General features: G+C 44.0%; 1 protein-coding gene across 3 annotated transcripts in view; it reads left to right on the forward strand.

The window, feature by feature from the left end:
- Positions 1-913: 913 nt before the first annotated feature.
- ITGB6 (integrin subunit beta 6) overlaps positions 914-23,651 on the forward strand; it is a 149,622-nt gene continuing 126,884 nt past the window's right edge. For all 3 annotated transcript variants that reach the window (XM_055572441.1, XM_055572440.1, XM_055572443.1), the window contains exon 1: positions 914-1,139. The gene's annotated coding sequence lies outside the window, so the exon portion shown is untranslated. The remainder of the gene's footprint in view (positions 1,140-23,651) is intronic.

Below are 23,651 nucleotides of genomic sequence, written 5' to 3' on the forward strand. Positions count from 1 at the left end.
CAGCTCAGCTACGGAGGAAGAATGTGGTCCAGATGCTTCATCCTTCTTCACAAGAGCTGTATGGCTATGTCTGAACTCTTTTGTGCCCAATCAGAATAAATCAAATCCAGTCTAAACCATGTAGTGCTTGGCACCATTTGTGATACTAATTCATCAGTTTCTATTTTCTAGTTTACCCAAACCAGCCATTTCTAGAGGCTAGTGACTTTAAGCTAAGCCTGCCAATAAAATACAACTCATCTTGAAAAATACCACAATCTTTCTGAAGGAGTGTAAATATAAATATACACAATATAGAAAACAAAATTTTAGTTTTATTTTTTATCGAAGTATAGTGGATTTACAATGCTGTGTTATCTTCTGGTGTACAGAAAAGTGATTTATATATTCTTTTCCATTTTCCATTATGGTTTATTACAGGATATTGAATATAGCTCCCTGTGCTATATAGTAGAACCTTATTGTTTATCTATTCTATATATAATAGATTGTATCTGCTAACCCCAAACTTCCAATCCTCTCCTCCTCCATCTGCCTACCCCCTTAGCAACCACAAGTCTGGTCTCTATGTCTGTGAGTCAATACAGGGAAATTTGATAGGAGTTTGGTCTTCAGCTTGGATGCCAGTTCAACTCTAAATTTGCCCAGTTCTATTTTGGGGCATTAAAATCTATATGTGCTTAATATCTCAGCCACCCTGCCATCCATGAGGTTTGAATATCCTTTATGGAATGAACTTGATCCTCCTGCCTTACTTTTGGTCTCTCTCCAGAGAGGCTAATGTGCTGGCATAGCTCTGCCATTTGTCAGCCAGAAGTCTGGTTACACATTTGCTCGTCAATCTAAACCTAACCTATTCATACGCGCACTTGGGGTTTCCTGTAAATCAACCAGACATTCTGTCATTCACCAGCAATATCTCTCCATAGTGTTCTACATCCATGTGCCTTCGTGAACGAGTCACTATGTTTGTGGAAGAAGCATTCAAACCAATGTGCTTTTTCAGGAATGGTGACACCAGAATGTTATAAATCTGTTCCTTACCACAAGGATAAATGATATTTCTGCCAAAGACTTTTGATTACGGGTACAGTAATGCCTCTCAACACTTTCTGAAATTTAAAGGTCTGTCCTCGGAGGTAAGTAGGATAATGCATGACTAACAAAAGCCAATCCCAAATTCCGGAGCTAAACTGTCCCTGTCAGTGTCTTGATCGTTTCGAGCAGATGCTGCCTTCGAAAGTTCATGATGTTATTTCTATTCTCTTGATATTAACGTCCAGGTAAGGCTGACCCCATGGTTTGTTAAAGGGCAGGTCCTTCTTAACTTAGCATGCTTTATTGTGATTTTTCTTATATTGGAATTCACACATGCTTTTCAACAGTTGTGCTTCAGGAGTCTGCTATGGTTTAAGGACAGTATTTCGTAGAATTATCAGTTCATCATTCATTAAAATATTATAACATTCAGTTGATTTGTTTCTTCAGAAGTTCAAGATATTTGTTTCTGATTAGAGTAATTAGTTGTTAACATTGTTTTTAAAATAGGTGATTTGACTCTAGCCCTCACTAGCTCTTTTGGCATCTGCAAGAGGTACAAAGCAACTATGGAACTGGAAATTTAAGCAAGAGAAATAGCAGTTCTTATTGACACGTGCACCTCGTTGTGGTGGCCGGTTAACTCCAGTGTTTCAGCATTGTAAAATGGTGTTTACATGTAGAGCTAATTCATGAAAACTATGGATGAAATGAAGAGGGGAAAGCCTCCAATCTAGTGTATCTTCAAAGAGCACATTTTATTCCCGCAAGTGCCTGAAAATGCCTGGTGTCATTACTATTCACTTTTGTATCATTACTATTCACTTCAAGCACTTGGGGATATGAGTATCCGTGCTGTAAAAAAAAATCCAGTATCTGTGAAAATCCAAATAGCGTTTCCTCTAAAATTAAAGACTCACAGATAGAGCTGTATCATATTGGCTTTCAAGATGTCCAAAATGAACAGAATATACATTCTGGTCAGAGAGTAATGGTGGTTCCTTACAGTTTTGGATTCTGAACAGGCTCAGCAGATCATCATTAAAGTTCTCGAGTCTAGGTTTCAAACATCAAGTCGCTTTTTGATAGCATAAAGATAAGTGTCTACTGAAGTAAAATTCTGTGCCTCAGTGAAATGTAGAAATACCTTCCTTCCCAAGCCATCTCTCCTCTTCATTCCTGTTCATTCTCAGGGCAGCCGTTTTCCTCTATCTGATGTACACCCTCTAGTGTTTCCTGGATGAAGTACAGAAACTAAAGCTCAATTTACAAACAAAAAACATTATTGCAGTCTTGAAATATTATCCCCAGTTAGCATACACTAAAGCAAACTTACCACCAGATGTTTTGACATGAACTTTAAGTGATTGCCAAAACTTTTTCAGCCGAGAGTCTCAAAGCTAGATTCTTGTAATCCAACTTCAGATCCCAAAAGAGGACATTGACTTCTACTCTATTAAGCTTAGATTCCTTCCCTTAGAATTCTTATATTCTAATTTACGTTTATTGAGCTATGCAGAGCAGGGAGGTGTTCAGTAAGAACTAAAGCATGCCAGCAAGCATTTCTTTGACCTATTTTCCAGGGGTAGAACTTACACTGAATTCTCCTAAGTTACTCAAGAGGTTCAGGGTATTTTTGACTCAAGAGAGAAGTGATTAATTTTTTAAATGGCTTTACAGAAACCATGGGCGTATTTTCCGCCATAGAACCCCTTAGGTCAAACCAGAAAGAGTAGCCATTTGGGAAATGTATTCCTTAGGAGCACTTTTTCTTGACAGAGAAGAAAATATATTTCCAAACCTGTCAGCTGCTGTCGCTGCTACTTTGGAAGCCAGCCACAGCTGATTGTGTGAGCTAACTATAGGCCAGGGTCATCTGGGGATCCACCCTCTTCACAGGGATGGCACCCACAGCTCGCCAGAGCATGTGGCCTGCCAGTTCAGCCAGAACAGCCCAGACAGCTATTTTTGGTTGGCCTTCCCACTAGAAGACCCGGACTGTCCTTCATGCCACCAGCATCCAGCTTCATACTTAACTATTCTCCACCGTTATCTGATCTCTTCTCTTCTTCACACCCTCTTTTGAGTCCTGTGTAGCAGCTTGATAGATACATCTAATCGTAATATTAACACTGATCTTTTGTTTACACAGCACAAAGCTCATCACACATACAGCTCTGCTGCTGTGCTGTGCCCAGTCCCTCAGTTGTGTCTCTTTGTGACCCCATGGACTGTAACCTACCGGGCTGCTCTGTCCACGGAATTTATTTACCATGAAGGATACTGGAGCAGGTTGCCATTTCCTCCTCCAGGGGAATCTTCCTGACCCAGGGATCAAACGTCTCCCATGTCTCTTGTACTACAGGCAGATTCTTTACCACTGAGCCATGGGGGAAACATATATAGCTCTACTACATATAAAATTATTTCAACCAAGTGCCTGAGCGAGACACTTCAGACTAATTTAGCCTCTTTCCTTTCTATAGCCATCCACCACCTCCCATCACTTGCAGGCCTAGTCCATTCATATTCCCAAAGATCTTTTGTTGATCCTCTCCCCTTCCATGCTTCCTGTCATCACAGTTTACTCACGTTTGCTTAGACTTCTGCAGTAGCCTCCCAGTCAATCTTCCTGCCTCCAATCACCAATATTCTCCATAAGCTATCTTTCAAAATTATAAATCAGAATGTATACCTCTTCTGTTTAAAATCCTTCCATGTTTCTCCATCACCTATGAGATAAATTTTGACCTCTCTACACCAGCATCCTTCAAGATCCAGAGAGTCTTGCCTACTTTTCCAGCTCATCCCTTATCATTCCCTTTATGCTGTCTTTCCATCTTTGCTTTCATCACATAAATATAATCTATGCTTTGACCAAATTAATTACTTACTCTCCCCTAAGCGCACCATGCTATTTCATGTCTCCAGAGCTGCCTAGTGATCTTATCTACCTAGTGAATTTCTAGTTTTCTCCCATTACGATTCAGTTTGACCATCACCTTTTGGATGGAGCTTCCCCTGACACTCTTCACTCCTTGCACAGCTTTCACACACAAACATATGTAGTTAGTCCCTTGATTCTCTGCAGGCCATTGTTTACTCTTTCTTCTTGTATCACACACACACACACACACACACACACTTTGGACTCTCCAGTTAGACTATGAGGCTTTTAATGTAGGAAACTTACATTATTGATTTTTGTGTTCCCAGACATTATTTGCCAGACCAGGGGTGGAGACAGTGAACAAGACAAACATAATCATTCCCTCCACAAAGCCCGCAGTTCAACCATCTCTCCATTGTCCCTTGAATCTGACCTTTATACAGGACTCTGTCTGTCTGCATTGAATATGTTCCTACCTGCCATCCCTCTGGGCTTGTGTAAGTCTTGCAATTCATCATGGCGTCATTCAAGTCTTCTTGCCAAGCCTTTCTCTTAGAGGGAAGTGGGTTATGAATTGGTTAAAGGACCATATCTAAGGATGCTGTGTACAAAACCAATGCTGATCATAAGGAGGCTTCTAGAAGTACCACCAAGGCCTCTGTCATACCTATATTTTGTGTCAATTGGAGGTTTTGCTATACATAGAAAGCACATGCTTACTCCTTGTGTGAACAAAGTGAAGCTGGTTAACAGTGATATCCAATCACAAAATCAAGATGTATTGATTATCTCTTGCCACACAGCAAATCATACCAAAGTGAGGGGCTTAAAACAACAAACATTTATTAATATTATCTCACAGTTTCTCTAGTGCAGAGAACTCAGACCATCCCTGTGAGCAGACAGGGAAAATGCTCAGTCTTCACTGGGGAGACTCCTATCTGCTTGAGGAAGATGGAAGGACAAGACAAGTCTAAAGAAATCCAGGGGAGAGAAATGGCAACATACTCCATGACAGGTATAGGGAAGAACACTTGAGAAGAATTTAAAGATACATCCTGGGCTCCCATTTTCACTCAGCAATAAGGCAACAAAGGCCTTAGTAAGCAGCTGCTCCCTTGTGATAACCCACAAGCTCCAACTGAACACAGTCCTGACACTGCCTTGTAGCATGCAAATTGGCATTTACCCTATAGTCATCTTAGAGGGCCTTCCTGGTGGCTCAGTGGTAAGGAATATGCCTGCAATGCAGGTGACACGGGTTCAATCCCTGAGTCGGGAAGATGGCCTGGGGAAGGAAATGGCAACCCACTCCAGTATTTTTGCCTGGGAAATCCCATGGTCAGAGGAGCCTGGCAGGCTACAGTCCATGGGGTCACAAGAGTCAGACATGACTTAGGGACTAAACCACTACCACTGTCTTTCTTACAGAAGGGTTGAGAAAGATACCCCTGTCCCAATCAAAAATGTGAAAATTGAAGACGGACCAACAAGGCTCTGACTTTGTGGAGGACAGAATATTTTTGTGTATTAAATACACGAGGAAAATAGTTATATATTTTTATCTTAGGATGCTATTACTATGCAGCTTCGTTCATTCATTCTTTCATGTTGCCCACCCGAATCTGTTCTCATTTGAATTTTCCACTCTTCCAAGCTAAGTCTTTAGCTTGTAGGGTTTTACTTCTTGTTGCACCGCCCCCTCCCCCCTCCGCCTTTGTAAAAGATGGGGACTGGTGAGTGCTGCCAGCAAATATTTGATTGACTAATTGACAGGATGGGTCAAGTTTCTACACAAAAAATAAATGTGAAGGAAAGGTCCTCCCTTCCTCATTTAGAGAATTTTTTGTTAAACCCTGATGGCCAATTCTTATCTCATCGTTGTATTTTAAGCAGGGGACAGCTGGAGCTCACTGCCTGCGGCCTGCCCAGTCTTTATTCCTTCTCTGAAGGCAGGAAACAGCAGGACTCTGCACATAGCAGGCTCGTCAAAGACAAGCCACTGACATGGGCACTTAGGAAGAATAGGCTTGCTGGCCCAGTGCTGGCATTGGGGAGCCACACGCAGGCACACACTGAGGAGCGCTGTAAGCAGTCTTCTCCAGTCATCCTTTGCGGGTGGGGGGAACAAGGAACAAGGCTCCTTCCCTTTTATAACAAATGACCTATTTCAGTGAAATAAGAAAGGGAGGGCAGCCATGCGGTCAGCCAGTCAGTTCTACACCACGTTGTAGCGATGTTAGTATTTCATACCAGTAATTCTGTCTAACAGAAACTCATCTTGGCTTTTTCCCATTCCTTTTAGCAAGATTGCAGTTGTAAATCAGCCAGAGTGTCCTGGAGGCTGCTTCAGGTTGGTTGTTGTGAGCAGTCTAGGGAGAGGAATCTTCAGAATAATTTAGAATATGAGTCTAAGAGGGAAGGTCAGTTTTGCTATTTAGAATCAGAGCACTGTGCCAAACTTGGCTTTGAAGGGATGCTCTAAATGTCAGTCTTGGAATCTGAATATAGAATATCTAATAAAACACAACAATTCATGTTTTTGCCCCCATGTGACTTAGTTCAGTTCTCAGTTCTGACCTCTGAGCCATCCTCTAAATTTGGGAGGCCACTTTAATAATAATCCATTTTGCATTGCTACAGTCCCATTTTAGTCATAAGTTTTATTCACAGCTCCAAGAGGACAACAGGGTGGGTGTTTTTGTGATCTGAAGGGCATTATGAACAGAAACTGAATTTGTAGGGAGAATTCAGGTCCTGGCCCTTTCTCTCCAGACTCTAGCTATTTTCCTCCTCCTCCACCCAAAGTCCCCTGGCAGACACATTTCTACTCTCTGTTTCTATGAGTTGTTTTTGTTTTGTTTTTTACGATTCCATAGATAAGAGATGCCTTGCAGAACTTGTCTTTCTGTCTAGCTTATTTCACTTAGCATAATACCCTCAAGGTCCATCCATGGTATGGCCAGTGGCAGGGGTTCTTCCTTTCTCATGGCTGAATAATATTATAGTGTTTACATGGAACACATCTTCTTTGTCTGTTTAATCTATTGATAGACACTTGGGTTGTTTCCACATACTAGCTATTGTGGATAATGCTCAAGTGAACACGGACGTGCAAATATCTTTTTTATGTGCAGTTTTCTTTTCCTTTGGATAAATGTCCAGAAGTGGGATTGCTGAATTGTATGGTAATTTGATTTTTAAGTTTTTTGGTCTTACTTATGAATACAGTGTGATTTTAGGCAAGTACCTTGACCTCTCTGGGCCTTTCCTTCTTTATATCTAAAATTAAGAGACAGAGTTATTCAAGGAATGACTCTGAGAATTGAGAAAGCGTTTTTTGTAAATAATTTTATTTATTGTTTTGGTCGTGCTGGGCCTTCACTGCTGCGCAGGCTTTTCTGCAGTTGCAGCGAGTGGGGGCCTCTCTCTAGTTGCAGTGCGGGCTTCTCACGGCAGTGGCTTCTCTTGCTGTGGGATCTAGGACACTGGGGCTTCCGTGGTTGCAGCTCCCTGGTTCTAGAGCACAGGCGCAGTAGCTGTGGTACACGGGCTTAGTTGCTCCACATGTGGGATCTTCCCGAACTAAGAATTGAACCCACGTCTCCTGCATTGGCAGGTAGATTCTTTGCCACTGAGCCACCAGCAAGCCTAGATTCTTTTTTTTTTTTTTAAGTATTAAGAAAGTGGAGTTAGAAACTGTAGTGCAGGGAGATGAATGGCTCAAATCGCTCCACGAGCAGCTGCAGAATCAAGACTGGCGTCTATGTTTCATGACCCAGAACTCAGCCTGGCAGCAGCTGGTTTGTTAACTGAATGCAGACATGTTTCTCTCTGAAGTCATTCCCTCTGAGCTAAGGAAGGATTGATATGAGACACAAATTAAGTAGAGCATAAAAGATCAGATTTACCCAATTCCGGGGACCCTCATCCATGTAGACTACAACTCCTGCCAGGTTTACCTACCCCGCCTGGCAAGTCACAGACACACACAGGACTCAGCAGGCATTCCTTACTGGAAAGAATTTAACGCAGGAATATCTATGACAGCCCCATGTTTGGGGAGCATGAGTGAGGAGAGGACTTGGAAACAATCCATACAAAGAGCTACAATCCATAGATTTGGGCTCCATTGCAGCTCTCCGCCTAAACCTCCTGTTCTGGCCAAGGCCCTGTATCCTTAGCAGATTTGCCTCTTCTTTGGGTGCCTACGAGTGCTTCCCCTCAGTAGGGTCACTACTGAATTACACAAAACACATCTCTCCCCTGCTGCACTGGATCTCTAAAGACCCCCACTCTCTGTGGAGATAAAAGGAAAACTGAGACCCCTGGAGACAAAACACAGCCCCCTCCCAGAAAAGCATCATTCTTGGCCAGACCCTCTCTAGCTTTTTATAGAAACCACTGAGAAAGTAAGAACGCCTCAAGTAATACTTAACTCTGAGCCCACTGTTTTAATTATTAACATTTGGCAGCCAAAGGAAGCAAACAATAGCACTTCATTCAGACACTGAAGAAGGAAAAAGGAACTTCTCATACCCTGGTCTTTATAAGCTGCTTGAGCAATCACTTTGAATGAGCACATGCAGCCTTCACACATACCAGCAAATGCTCCAAAGTGGGATGATGGGTTCATTCACTCTGCAAATATTTATTGAACTCCACACACTTCCAGGTGCTAGGAATACACCAGAGAATAAACAGACAAGAATCCCTGTTCTTGTGGAGCTTATATTCTAGTGAGAGGTATAGAAGGCATTTTTTTTTAATTATAGTTGTTTACAATATTGTATTAGTTTCAGGTATATAGCGAAGTGATATGTACATATATATATTTATACACACACACACACACACACACACACACATATACATGTGTATATTGTTGTTCTTTAGTCACTAAGTCATGTCTGAGTCTTTGCAACCCCATGGACTGTGGCCTGCCAGGTTCCTCTGTCCATGAAATTTCCCAGGCAAGAATACTGGAGTGGGTTGCCATTTCCTTCTCCAGGGGATCTTCCCAATCCAGGGACCAAACCTGTGTCTTCTGCATTGGCAGGAGGATTCTTTACCACTGAGCCACTGGGAAGCCCATATATGTGTATGTATACATACATATATTCCTTTTCAGATTCTTTTGTTATTACAAAATATACAAGATATTACAAGATATTGAATATATTGAATATAGTTCCTTGTGCTATAAATTCTTATTGTTTCTCTACTTTATATACAATAATGTCTATCTCTCAATCCCATTGTTGTTGTTCAGTTGTGTTGTTGTCAGTCGCTCAGTTGTGTCCAACTCTTTGCAACCCCAAGGACTGCAGCATGCCAGGCTTCCCTGTTCTTCATCATCTTCTAGAACTTGCTCAAACTCATGTCCATTGAGTCAGTGATGCCATCTAACCATTTCATCCTCTGTCATCCCCTTCTCCTCCTTTCCTAGCATCAGGGTCTTTTCCAATGAGTCAGCTCTTTGTATCAGGTGGCCAAAGTATTAGAGCTTACCCTAAATTAATCCTTCACCCCCTACCTTTCCCTTTTGGTGATCATAAGTTTGTTTTCTAAGTTAGATTCCACATATAACTGATATCATAGGATAGATGTCTTTCTCTGTCTAACTTCATTTAGTGTGATAATCTCTAGGTCCATCCACATTACTGGAAATGGCATTATTTTATTCTTTTTTATGGATGAGTAATATTCCATTGTGGGGGCTTCCCATGTGGCTCAGTAGTAAAGAATCTGCCTGCCAGTGCAGGAGACACAGGAGACATGGGTTCAATCCCTGTGTCACGAAGATCCCCTGGAGAAGGAAATGGCAACCCACTCCACTATTCTTGCCTGGGAAATCTCATGGACAGTGGAGCCTGTGTGGTCATGGGGTCCCAAAGAGTTGGACATGACTTAATGACTAAAAAACAACAAATATTCCACTGTATATTTATACCATGTCTTCTTTATCCATTCATCTTCTGATGGACATTTGGGTTGTTTCCATGTCTTGGCTATTATAAATAGTGCTGGTATGAATATTAAGGTGCATGTGTCTTTTCAAATTAGAATTTTTATTTTTTCTGGATATATGCCCGGGAGTGGGATTGCTGGATGAAAATAGAGCTGGTAGCTCTATTTTCACTTTCTTAAGGAACTGCCATATTGTTTCCCATATTGGCTGCACCAACTTACATTTCCACCAACAGTGTAGGATTGTAAGTTTTTTCTCTTCACCCTCTCTAGCATTTATTATTTGTAGACATACAGGTGGCCAATAGGCAGGTGAAAAGATTCTCAACATTGCTAATGATTCAGTTCAGTTCAGTCGCTCAGTCGTGTCCAACTCTTTTCGACCCCATGAATCGCAGTACGCCAGGCCTCCCTGTCCATCACCAACTCCCGGAGTTCACTCAGACTCACGTCCATCGAGTCAGTGATGCCATCCAGCCATCTCATCCTCTGTTGTCCCCTTCTCCTCGTGCCCCCAATCCCTCCCAGAATCAGGGTCTTTTCCAATGAGTCAACTCTTTGCATGAGGTGGCCAAAGTACTGGAGTTTCAGCTTTAGCATCATTCCTTCCAAGAAAATCCCAGGGCTGATCTCCTTCAAAATGGACTGGTTGGATCTCCTTGCAGTCCAAGGGACTCTCAAGAGTCTTCTCCAACACCACAGTTCAAAAGCATCAATTCTTCGGCGCTCAGCCTTCTTCACAGTCCAACTCTCACATCCACACATGACCACTGGAAAAACCATAGCCTTGACTAGAGAAATGCAAATCAAAACTACAGTGAGGTATTACCTCACATTGATCAGAATGGCCGTTAGCAAAAAGTCTACAAATAATAAATGCTGGAGAAGGGGCAAACATGTAACAACACAATAAATAAGGAAATGATATAGTATGTTAGGAGGTGAGGAAAAAATATAGTAGGATAAGAGGAATGGGGACTGTTGGGGTCCTATTCTACATGGGGCAGTCAATGTTGACATTAATAAGAGGGTAAACTTTTAACAGAGACCTAAAGGAAAAGAAGAATGTAGCCAAGTGGATTATCTGGAAAACAGGACTCTACACAGAGCAGCCAGTGCAAAGATCCTGAGGTAGGAGCTAGAATGTTGGTGGAACATTAAAAAAGCTGCTATGTCTGGAACGAAGTGGGTGTGAAATAAAATAGGGGAAAAGAGGTCACAGAGGAAACAATGGACAGATAAGTGGAGCTCCATGTGTGTTAGTCACTCGTGTCCAGCTCTTTGTGATCTCATGGACTAGCCTGCTGGGCTCCTCTGTTCATGGGATTTCCCAGGCAAGAATACTGGTGGGGGTTGCCTTGGAGAAGTATTTCCTTCTCCAAGGGATTTTCCCGACCCAGGGATCGAACCTGGGTCTCCTGCATTGGCAGATGGACTCTTTACCATTGGAGCCACCAGGGAAGCCCAAGTGGAACTCTACAGGCTCATATACAAGCTTTTTGGAGCAGGGGTATAACACCGCCTGCCTTGGGTTTTGATAGGATCCCACTCTGGCTGCTGCATGGTGTCTTCATTAAATGCTTAGTTAAGGCCACAGGGATAGGGCCTTGTACACTTACTTGTTTTCCTCAAAGATGTTCCAAGTTGGTGGATTTCCATACTGACACACAACAGCATCCCCCACAGAACAGAACTTTGCCACATCCTCCATCATGAGTGCCCACCCCCAGGAAGCATAGTCTTGGCCTCTTCCATCCCAGCATCACGTGGAGATGGACAAAGAAAGGGAGGAATCTTCTCTTCCCCCTCTGTTTGCCAACTTCTCAATAATTCCAACTCCACCTAGCGAGATCCATTAGAGCTAATTAACGACCCTCTTTTCAGGAGGTGTCTCTTCACGATGATTAATTCTGGGTCAGAGACAGAAAGCTTGTTCCATTATAGCTCTTTTTAAAAAATTATTATTATTCAGGCTTCTAATACCGGCATGAACTGCGGGTGAATTTCTGAAGTCATGTTACTTAGCTGTCACAACTAGTAATAGAAAAATTCAATTTATAAAGAATTAGGAGAGGCAGGAGAGGCATGCTCTTCAGTTTAGAACAAAGGAGATCAATCCTGACACAATGGCAGCATGACATTCGTGGACTTTGAAGATTCTAGGCTTCCTCTTCATTAATTAGAGAGAATCAAGAGTTCTGGTGGTTAATTATTTGCAGAAATTGTGCTCTGCAAAAGCAGACGCCAACTCACTCCAGCCGCCTCCAGCTGCAGCTCTGCATGATAATTAAACTGCGTGTCAGTCCTAACCTCAGTCTGGGTGGGTAAATAAACCCTCTGTTGGCCACTACCATCCTCCACCCCTCAGGTTTAGATGGGGTCACCTGACTTCCTGACACAGGGACCACAGGAGACTGACACTGTTCTAAATGGATTATCCTGGAGAGGTAGTACTTTTAAATCCACATCCAGAAACATAAGATCGAAGTTACCTACAACCTGTCCCTACAAAGTACATGTTGGAGGGGTGGGTTGAGAGCAATTTGCATCAAGGTCAGTTGGTGTACTTGGGTTGTTGCTGTTGTTACCATTGTTGTTACGGAGTTGAGTTCTCTTTTTAAAAAACAACTTGATTTGTTCTTAATTTTTTATTTACAAAAGTAATATACATCCTTCATATGAAATTCAAGCTATGTAGAAGTGTGTGCATGAATGCTAAGTCGCTTCAGTTGTGTCTGACTCTTTGCAATCCTATGGACTGTAGCCCTCCAGGCTCCTCTGTCCATGGGATTCTCCAGGTAAGAATACTGGAGTGGGTTGCCATGCCCTGGGGGGAGGGGAAATAGGACGCAGTACTGCTGTTCCAGAAATAGAAATGCAGCTAAAGTTAGCCCAGGGCCTCCTGTTCCCTCAGTAAGGCAGAAGGCAGAGCCTCATCTCTAATCTGCCCTTTCAGGCATCAGTTTCTTGGGGGAGGTTTATCTAGAGGACTTCAGATCTCAAACTGCACAGAGCCTTGAGTGTCTGATTGGCATTCAGGAAGTGCCATGAGTGGTGAGATGAGAGTGGCTGCCTGGCAGGCCTTTCCCCAAATACCCAGTTTGCCTTGGGTGGTTTGACATTTACTGGCATTAAGATCCTTTGGCTGTTTCACAGTCCATTTATTTAAGGTATTTGAAACTCTCTCTGCAGAACAGTTAAGGTTATAATATTAGCCTGGCTGACATCAGACCCTCTCTTGGGTTACCAAGGTTATTCTGAACACTTAGAGGTTACCCAACTTTAAATAGCAGTAGCAAGTTTTGTCCACATCTTGATTACAGCATTTATTACACTCCATTGTAATTATTTGGGTACTCGACTGGCTCCCCTACTAGAGAGTTACCTCCTTAGGGCAATGACTGTGTTTTAAGCATCTTGGTGCTGCCACCTCCTAGCTGGACATGGGATACAGGTTTCAGGCCAACCCTGTTTTATTGGGCTTTTATTATACAGTATTTGTTTGTTGGCAGGTTTTTTGGTGGTGGCCGTGGTTGTTTGTTTCAATGTACGTAACTTGACACAGGATAGTCAATTTTGTAGATCAACTTGCTACACTACAGTACCCAGTGGTTTAATTAGACACTAATCGAAGTATTTCTATGAAGATATTTGGTAGGTGGGATTATCCTTTACAACCAGTTGACTTTTTTATTCTCTTTCTTTTTTATTTTTTCAATTATGGAAGTACTCATGGTGGGCTACAGTCTATGGGATTGCAAAGAGTTGGATATGACTGAGCTACTAACACACACATGATAACACATTTACAGGAGACTTGGAAAATACAGAACAAAGTTACATATAGTTCTGCTATATATTACAATTATTTTTAAGTAGATAAGTTAAGATTTTTAGTTGGTGTTTCAATATCAAGCTCTCAAAAATTAATGGAATGAATATACAGAGAAGTAGAAGGATATAGTAGACCTGAAAAGCACTGTGAACCAATTCAACATAATTAAGATATATACAATTCTCACACAACAGCAGGATACAAATTCTATTCAAGTTCTCATAAACTATAAACTAGGAGACACTGGAACATCAGTTCAGTTCAGTCACTCAGTCGTGTCCGACTCTTTGCGACCCCATGAATCGCAGCACGCCAGGCCTCCCTGTCCATCACCAACTCTTGGAATTCACTCAGACTCATGTCCATCAAATCGGTGATGCCATCCAGCCATCTCATCCTCTGTCGTCCCTTTCTCCTCCTGCCCCCAATCCCTCCCAGCATCAGGGTCTTTTCCAATGAGTCAACTCTTCGTATCAGGTGGCCAAAGTATTGGAGTTTCAGCTTTAGCATCAGTCCTTCCAATGAACACCTAGGACTGGTCTCCTTTAGGATGGACTGGTTGGATCTCCTTGCAGTCCCAGTTCAAAAGCATCAATTCTTTGGCATTCAGCTTTCTTCACAGTCCAACTCTCACATCCATACATGACCACTGGAAAACCATAGCCTTGACTACTGGAACATATCCAGGGACATAAAACAAGGTACAAAATTGTCATGACCTAAATAAATTGAAATCATACAGAGTCTGTTCTCTTACCACTGTGTAATTATGTTAGAAATCAATATCAAAAGATATTTGAAAATAACCCACATATTTTCAAGTGCAGTGTGACATTTACTAAGAGAGATCTTTGACTTAGCCATTGAAAGCCTCAATAAAGTTAGAAGGCTGAGGAAAGACAAAGAGTTATTGCAGAGAAGAAAGCATTTAAATGAGAAATTAGTTTCAAAATGAGAAATTAATATCAAAGATACTTTAAAAAACCCATGTATTTGGAAAACAACCAGTTGATTTTAAATAAAAGAAATTACTTCCAATAGTGTAGATAGGCCTGACCAGCCAGTCTTAAGAGTAAAACTGAGATTTTCTGGAGAAGAAAAACTGACTCAAGCATCCAGCTCTGCCTGAGTTTCCAGGCTGCCAGCCTGCCCTATGCATTTGGATTTGCCAGCCTCCACAACTGTGTGGTGCTAGAGAAGACTCTTGACAGTCCCTTGGACTGCAAGGAGATCAAACCAATCTTAAAGGACATCAACCTTGACTATTCATTGGAAGGATGATGCTGAAGCTGAAGCTCCAATACATTGACCACTTGACGGGAAGAGCCGACTCATTGGAAAAGACCCTGATGCCAGAAAGGACTGAGGGCAGGAGGAGAAGAGGGCAAGAAAGGATGAGATAGTTGAATGACATCACTAACTCAATGGACATGAGTTTGAGCAAACTCCAGTAGCTAGTAAAGGACAGGGAAGCCTGCTGTGCTACAGTCTATGGGGTCACAAAGAGTTGGGCACAACTCAGCAACCGAACAACAACAACAGCTGAGTGAGTCAATTCCTTAAAATGAATACCTTTATATAAATAAATAAAACCTTCTGTTGTTTCTCCAGAGAACCCTGACTGATATACATAATGTACAAAAATTTATGTAAAATACACCATTTATCTTTCTACTGATTCTTCTATCTACTTATTTATTTGTCTGCTTTTTAATTTGGGTCACTCAACAAATAGTTTTTGAGTGCCTGCCACACACCAGGGGTTGTGCTCAGTCCTAGCCCTAAATCTCAAAGAATGGCTTCCTTTAAGGCAAGTCCAGGTTTCCTAAAGAAACACAGCCAGTCTAGAATCTGCAGGAACTAAACTCAGATGGTGAATCACCTGCCGCCGCCATGGCCTGGGGCAGGGCCAGCCTGGGCTGGCACAGAGCCAAGAAGGAACAAAACGCGTTTTCCCAGGTGCCCAGGGCCAAAAAGGAAAAAAAGAAAAGACACCAAGCTTGGGAGGTGGAGAGATGTTCAGGGTGGATTTTCTTGCCACATGCAATCTTGAGGCTGGAAAAACTTTCCTTCTCACAGACACCAATTGCCAACAATTTCCTTTCCTGGTGTGATAGGATGACCTCACCATGACCTCACTTCCCCTCCAGGAGCCCTGAGGATTTCTCATCAGCCCAGAAGCTTCCAGAAGGGCTGGCTTCAGGCTCTGTCATCACACCTTTGGCCCGAAGAAGCAGCTAGGTGATGGGGGCAGGGCAAAGAGCAGGAAGAGCCTTGGCTCTTTGCAGTTTCTCCAAGAGTAGCACCGTTTCAACGAACTTGATGAGAAAATGCTGATGTTTGTAAGTCTCAGTGGGAAGATGTAGGAGAAGGCAGTGTGAGCAACAGCCAGAAGTTCCAAAGAGAAGGTCATCAGAGGTATGATAGCATTTTGCGAAGCCAGGTCCTGCCCTGACCAGGTATACACCCTGCCAGCCCCAGGGCTTTCTCTGCGGAGAGAATATGGCACATTTTCCTCGCAGTCCATGGGGTCGCTAGGAGTCGGACATGACTGAGCAACTTCACTTTCACTTTTTACTTTCATGCACTGGAGAAGGAAATGGCAACCCACTCCAGTGTTCTTGCCTGGAGAATCCCAGGGACAGGGGAGCCTGGTGGGCTGCCGTTTATGGGGCTGCACAGAGTCAGACACAACTGAAGTGACTTAGCATAGCATAGCATAGCATAGCAAGAAGTGAAGGCAAACCTCAGATTAGGAGTCCCTGCCCCTGTGAGCAGTTCAGGGTTCAGGCAGTACTGGTAAGCCCGCATAGCATTGTTTATAGATGAGAAAAAAATGTCACCTTCCTCAAGACACTTGACTGCTGTCTGCCATAAAATGGTCTTCATCAATATACATCTCTATGATGAAGCTATGGGTGCCCCTGGTGGCTCAGGTGGTAAAGAATGTGCCTGCAATGCCGTAGACCTGGGTTCTATCCCTGGGTTGGAAAGATCCCCTAGAGGAGAGCATGGCAACCCACTCCACTATTCTTGCCTGGAGAATCCCCATGGACAGAGGAAGCTGGTGGGCTACAGTCCTTGGGGTCGCAAAGGGTCAGACACAACTGAGCAACTAAGCACTGCACAATGAAGAGGACTGAAAGGTCGTCCTTGGAGTTCTGCAAGACACAACCTTTCTCGTGGCCCTGGGACTATCTGGGCTTCCTCTTGGGAGCTCCAGCCTCAAGCTGTTGCGTTTTCCTTTATCTCAGGGAGCTGCTGCCTTGCTGTCTTGCCCAATTTAACAGAGAGGCTTCTGCGAACCCAGATCTCTCCCCAAAGAAAACTTAATCCTCCTGGCTTTCCCTGAAGCTGGCAGTGCTACCTGCCTGGCAACTTGTGGGAGAATTTTCTAGGTTCCCACAATCATCTGACTCTTGTTAGCAAGTGCTTCTTCTATCTTCCCAGCATAGTTATTCATCTAAGACTCTCAAGAAATTTAACACTTCCTTAGCTGAAAATGATGCCACTAATTTTGATGGCACCATATCAGTCCAGAGTGAAGCCTAGAAGGGTGAGGGGCAGACTGGGTGTCCCCACTCCACTGTCTCTCCTGGGTTCATCCCAGGGATGCAAGTGGTGGGTGAGTCACGCTCCTGACACAGCTCTGGCTATAGACGGGCCACTCAGACTCCTCTGGCCTCCAGCGGCCTCGGTGCTGAGGGAACACAGGCCCAGAGATACCCTCCACTCACTTGGCTTGATCAGCCTGGACTCTGTCACCATTAACTATCATTTTGGGAGAGAAACAGGGTGCTCACCTGCTTCTGATCCCACACTCTGGTACAATGCCCACTTTGGTGGTTTGGGCTGGAGGAGGAGGCCTAGCGCAGCTTGAGGAAGACTTGACTCTGGGTTAAGGGGTCCCTTTCTGGGGTCCTGCAGGCTGGTCAGGCACCAAACCCTTTCCTCTTTCCTGGTGAGGCTCTGGCTACCACGGTTCTTCCTCATATTGTCTGACAGACACTTTCTGTCTTCTATTCCTGGCCTGACAGGCTTGTGAGGAAAAGGAAAGCTACCTGGATGCATGTGTGTACCCTTGGCAAAATGCTGCCACCTTCTCTCTCCAAATACACAAGGCTGTTTTCTCTGCTTATAACTCATTCCCAGGAGGGGCCTTGCCCCCCAGGCTTCTGAAGGAATCACTGCAAAGGAGTAAGCCATATGGAAGCCTTCACAAGTTGCTGGGACAGTGCTCACGGGTCCCGGTACCGTTTTTGAACATCCTCACAAACGGGAAGGCAACAGGGAAGTGAATGGCTCCCTAACTGGGCAATTGGAGATGATGTGAGACGTCGGTCAATTCCTGCTTCATAAAGTTTCTTGAAAACTTTTAATGAGATGAAGCACATGAAGTGCTTGGTGCACAGTGAGTGCAAAATGAGCTGATTTCACTCTTTGAAACGTTTCGTGTAAAGGTGAGCAACAGAGAGGCCCTTGTGACATACATCACTAGAGTGAGGGCTAAAAGCAGGGACCCTGGGAACAGGACCCTGGGCTCAAAGTTCTTGTCTGCCACTTCATGGCTGTGTGGATTCAATAGATCTCTCCACCTCTGTGTTCCCCTACCTGTGAAATGGGGCTGTTGATAAGAAAGCTTTTCTCATAGGACTTTTTCTGAGGATTAAGTGAATCCTAGAGCAGTGCCATGGCACCCCACTCCAGTACTCTTGCCTGGAAAATCGCATGGACAGAGGAGCCCGGTAGGCTGCAGTCCATGGGGTTGCGAAGAGTTGGACACGACTGAGCTACTTCACTTTCACTTTTTACTTTCATGCACTGGAGAAGGAAATGGCAACCCACTCCAGTGTTCTTGCCTGGAGAATCCCAGGGATGGGGGAGTCTGGTGGGCTACCATCTATGGGGTCGCACAGGGTTGGACACAACAGAAGCGACTTAGCAGCAGCAGCAGCAGCAGAGCAGAACCAGGTACGGAAGGAGTCTACATACAAATGTTGATGGTTATTATGCTATGCTATTATGCTATGCCTATGCTAACTCACTTCAGTTGTGTCTGACTCTTTGCGACCCCGTGGACTGTAGCCCACCAGGGTCCTCCGTCCATGGGATTTCCCAGGCAAGAATACTGGAGTGGGTTACCATTTCCTCCTCCAGGAGATCTTCCTAACACATGGATCGAACCCGTGTCTCTTACATGTCCTGCACTGGCTGGTGTGTTCTTCCCTAGCGCCACCTGGGAAGCCCTGTTATTATGCTACTGTTGATTATTCCATTTCTGCATGTGGGCGAGTTGCCATGCCATTGCAGTTCATTCCTTAATTTATTTCACAAATATTCTTGCACGCATCCAGGGTAACATCATAAAATGCTGCACTGCAGGATTTAATTTTTCAGAGTATTAATAGGTGCTTTGTGGGGAAAGAAAGGTTCAGCAAAGAAATATGTGATTCTTTGGCTTAATGATGCTAAACAGGTATTTTTACTGCAGGATTTCACAGGACATTTAACATGCTGAACACACTGCAGGCAGAAGCGTTTTCCCCCTATAGTCCCTCCCAGGTCTGGGAAGTGCTGGCCTAGAATCAGGTAAAAAATAAGTCACTAAGCCTCTCTGGCTATCAGAATTGCAGAGAGGAGCATATGAACAGTGCTGGCAGGAATAGCAGAGAGTTGAAGAGTCAAGAACAGCCAGGCTGGCAGGAACTCAGCATGACTAGCCTGGGAAGGATGAAAGTTACATTGCTGGGAGTTAGCGACACCCCTGAGACAAAGCAGACTGTAGCTCAGAACAAGTAGAATATAAAAGTAAGGGGGAACAAGAAGGCTATGTTAGCTACCATTTCATTCTTTTGCCTAATGCTGAAGTATATACTATACCCCACACACACTGTCCTTGACAGGAATGCCCCACGTGCCCAGGAGGGCAGCACACTCACTAATGGGGCCAACAGGCAGGAGGAAAGGGCTCTATGGGAAAAGCAGAGGATGAAGAGCTTCAGGGGCTTGGCAGGGGAGCATGCTCCAGGCAGGGGTTGGAGAAAGGCCTCCAAGAGGATGTTCTTTGAGTTGAGTCTTTAAAAATGCTTATTACGTTAGATGGAAATGATTAGAGGGGTGTTTTGGGTATAAGAGGTCCCTTGAGCAAAAAGGAAACAATGTTGGTTAGAGCTGGGGACAGATGAACCGCAAACTTGGTTAGGGTGTATGGGGACAGGGCAGGGACAACCACGAGTCCAGACAAGACTGTGGAGAGCCAAGAAGGCCATGCCTACGTGCGTCATTCTTTCATTCAACGAATATTTATTGAGCACTGACTATGCGCCAGGCATCACACTAAATGCTTAAGGATAGGGCAGGGACAGAACAAAGCTTCTGCTCTCATAAAGCTTATAATCCTGGCATAGAGAAAAGCAGTAAACAAATAAATGTATATCACACTATCAGGTAGCAATAGGTGCTATAAAGCAAAGTAAAGCAGGGCTGGGAAATAGAGACTGAACGGGGTGCTATTTTAGATGGGGTGGCCAGGGGTGACTAAAAAGAGATAACACTTGAACAGAGACCTGACTCAGTTCCTGAATAAAATGAAGCGGTCAGCCAAGCAAACGAGCAGAGAAATTATGTTCCCAGCAGAGGGGACAGTCAGCGTGGAGGTCTGAGGTGGTATGTACGTGGAGGGTCCTGGAGTGGGCTGTGGGAGGGGACAGGAGGGAAGGACGTCTCTGAGGCCAGATGGGTTGCTGCAAGAACCCTGCATTTTATTTGAGGTGTAATGGGATCTGGGGGCTTATTTTGCTGGCAATTGGGGTATTGAAGGTCTTGGAGCAAAAGAGTAACTGAGTAATACCATGTGAGCTGTTGTGTCAGGTCAGTGGTTTTCCAATTTGAGAGGCATGAAGCAATCTGACCCAGAGATGTCATACTGCAGTCTGAAGTCAAGGAACACTCTGGCTGAAGTGGACATGGGAGTCCACAGCCCCAGCCCTTCCCTTGCCTCCACGTACATACCACCCCAGACCTCCACACTGACTGTCCCCTCTGCTGGGAACATAGTTTCTCTGTTCGTTTGCTTGGCTGACTGCTTCATTTTATTCAGGAACTGAGTCAGGTCTCTGTTCAAGTGTTATCTCTTTTTAGTCACCCCTGGCCACCCCATCTAAAATAGCACCCCGTTCAGTCTCTATTTCCCAGCCCTGCTTTACTTTGCTTTATAGCACCTATTGCTACCTGATAGTGTGATATACATTTATTTGTTTACTGCTTTTCTCTATGCCAGGATTATAAGCTTTATGAGAGCAGAAGCTTTGTTCTGTCCCTGCCCTATCCTTAAGCATTTAGTGTGATGCCTGGCGCATAGTCAGTGCTCAATAAATATTCGTTGAATGAAAGAATGACGCACGTAGGCATGGCCTTCTTGGCTCTCCACAGTCTTGTCTGGACTCGTGGTTGTCCCTGCCCTGTCCCCATACACCCTAACCAAGTTTGCGGTTCATCTGTCCCCAGCTCTAACCAACATTGTTTCCTTTTTGCTCAAGGGACCTCTTATACCCAAAACACCCCTCTAATCATTTCCATCTAACGTAATAAGCATTTTTAAAGACTCAACTCAAAGAACATCCTCTTGGAGGCCTTTCTCCAACCCCTGCCTGGAGCATGCTCCCCTGCCAAGCCCCTGAAGCTCTTCATCCTCTGCTTTTCCCATAGAGCCCTTTCCTCCTGCCTGTTGGCCCCATTAGTGAGTGTGCTGCCCTCCTGGGCATGTGGGGCATTCCTGTCAAGGACAGTGTGTGTGGGGTATAGTATATACTTCAGCATTAGGCAAAAGAATGAAATGGTAGCTAACATAGCCTTCTTGTTCCCCCTTACTTTTATATTCTACTTGTTCTGAGCTACAGCCTGCTTTGTCTTGGGGTGTTGCTTCCCTTGCCTTCCTCAGGGACCCTGAGGGACCCTCAGGATTCAACATCAGTGAGGTGGCTGGACCAGGCATATAACCCAGAGGAGAGAGGCTGGGAGCTTAGGCTGGGGGTAAGGGGAGTGGAAATGGAGTACAGCTGAAGAAGCAAATCTGGTCTATTCCACTTACCCCTCTAGGCTAAGGAGCTGTGTATGCTGTGCGCCAGAAAGAAATAAGCATATTTCAGAGATATGCCAAGAGAGACCTCTCTTTCGCACGTGCCAAAGAGGTGGCCATCTTTCTTTAATGTTGATTTATTTAGTTGGCTGTGGCATGTCTTAGTGGTGGCACTCAGGCTCGTTGCTGTGGTATACAGGCTCTAGCTCACACAGGCTTACTTGCTCCACGGTATGTGGGATCTCATTAACAGTTCCCCATCCAGGGATCGAACCTGCATCTCCTGCATTGGAAGGCAGATTCTTAACCACTGGACCATCAGGGAAGTCCCCAGATGACCATCTTTAGGATTCAGCAGGGATGGTTTTTTTCTGGTTAAGTGATCTGCATAGAGATGAGAAAAACTTCTGGGTAAATCTACCTGATGGCAGGATACTATCAGATGTTTGGAATGAACTCTTCTTCCCTCTCCCCACATAAGACAAATGTACCTATTCCTTCTGCCTTGGATGCTCCACATCAGGTATCTGCGTGGCTGAGCCTTCACTGCCTCCGGGTTTCACTCAAACATCTCCTCTCAATGAGGGCTTTCATGTCCACTCTGCCTCCTTGACAGTTCCCAGCTCCCTTCCTGCTTTGTTTGATTCTCTGCACTTTTTACTATCTAATGAACTCTATATTTCAATTTCTCAATATCAGTTATTGTCTGTTTCCTTTTATTTAGATACAAGCTTTATGAGAGCAGGGGCCTCTGCCTGTTTCATGTCCCCAAGGCCAGCAGTGGTGTTTGGTGTAACAGAGGTTTCATAGAGACTTATGGAGTGGACAAAGAATATTTTCCTTGTATGAGTAACTGTCACAGGGTCTAGGGCCAGTTAAGTAATTTAGTACAAAGGATTTGTTACATATAAATATGTGTACATGTATATGTGTGTAAATATATATTTATTTAAAGCAGCAAAGCACATTTATTTTAAGTCATGTGGTGATCTGAAAATGATTATTTTATTCCCTGATTTGCTAAAAATATGAAACCTATGCTAAACAAGGGGTGGGGTACATTAGTCCACATAAGGTTGTGAGACTTCTTTTGACAAATACTTCCCCAGAAATTCCCAGTGGCCAGTACCGTGCTAAATGGCAACCCACTCCAGTGTTCTTGCCTGGAGAATCCCAGAGACGGGGGAGCCTGGTGGGCTGCCGTCTATGGGGTCGCACAGAGTCAGACACGACTGAAGTGACTTAGCAGTAGCAGTACCATGCTAGGCACTGGGGTGCAGTGATGAGTGAATTTGGTTAAAAATGCAGTTTCTTAAAGCAGTTCTAAAATGCATAACCTAAGTCTGCAATTCACTCCCACAGAATCACTGAACTTACAGCTTCCAACTGACAAACAGGTTGTGTTCTTAAGACTCATTTTAAATTCAGCTGATGGAACTTGGAATACACTGTCTTCTGTTCCCTGGGGAACATGGAAAGAGTTTCTCAGGCTGGGCTGGGCTACAAAGCACATTAAAGAATAATGCTGGACTTCCGTGGTGGTCCAATGGTTAAAAATCTGCCTGCCAATGCAGGAGACTTGTGTTCAATCCCTGGTTGGGGAACTAGGATCCCACAGGCTGCGGGGTAACTGGGCCTGTGCAGCCAAAAATAATTAATTTTTGTAAAAAGAATAATGCATTTGACAAACCATAAATTCAAGATGAAAACCTGTAGAAAAGAATATTGTTGGATACCAGAACAAACTATAAATGGAGTTAGAAAGTGTGTTGTTACGTATATTAGGTGGCCACACTTGAGAAAAGCATTCAAAGATGTTGAAAAAAAAACAAAACAAAAAC

This window comes from Bubalus kerabau, chromosome 3 (genome assembly GCF_029407905.1).
Source record: "Bubalus kerabau isolate K-KA32 ecotype Philippines breed swamp buffalo chromosome 3, PCC_UOA_SB_1v2, whole genome shotgun sequence".
Lineage (NCBI taxonomy): Eukaryota > Metazoa > Chordata > Mammalia > Artiodactyla > Bovidae > Bubalus > Bubalus kerabau.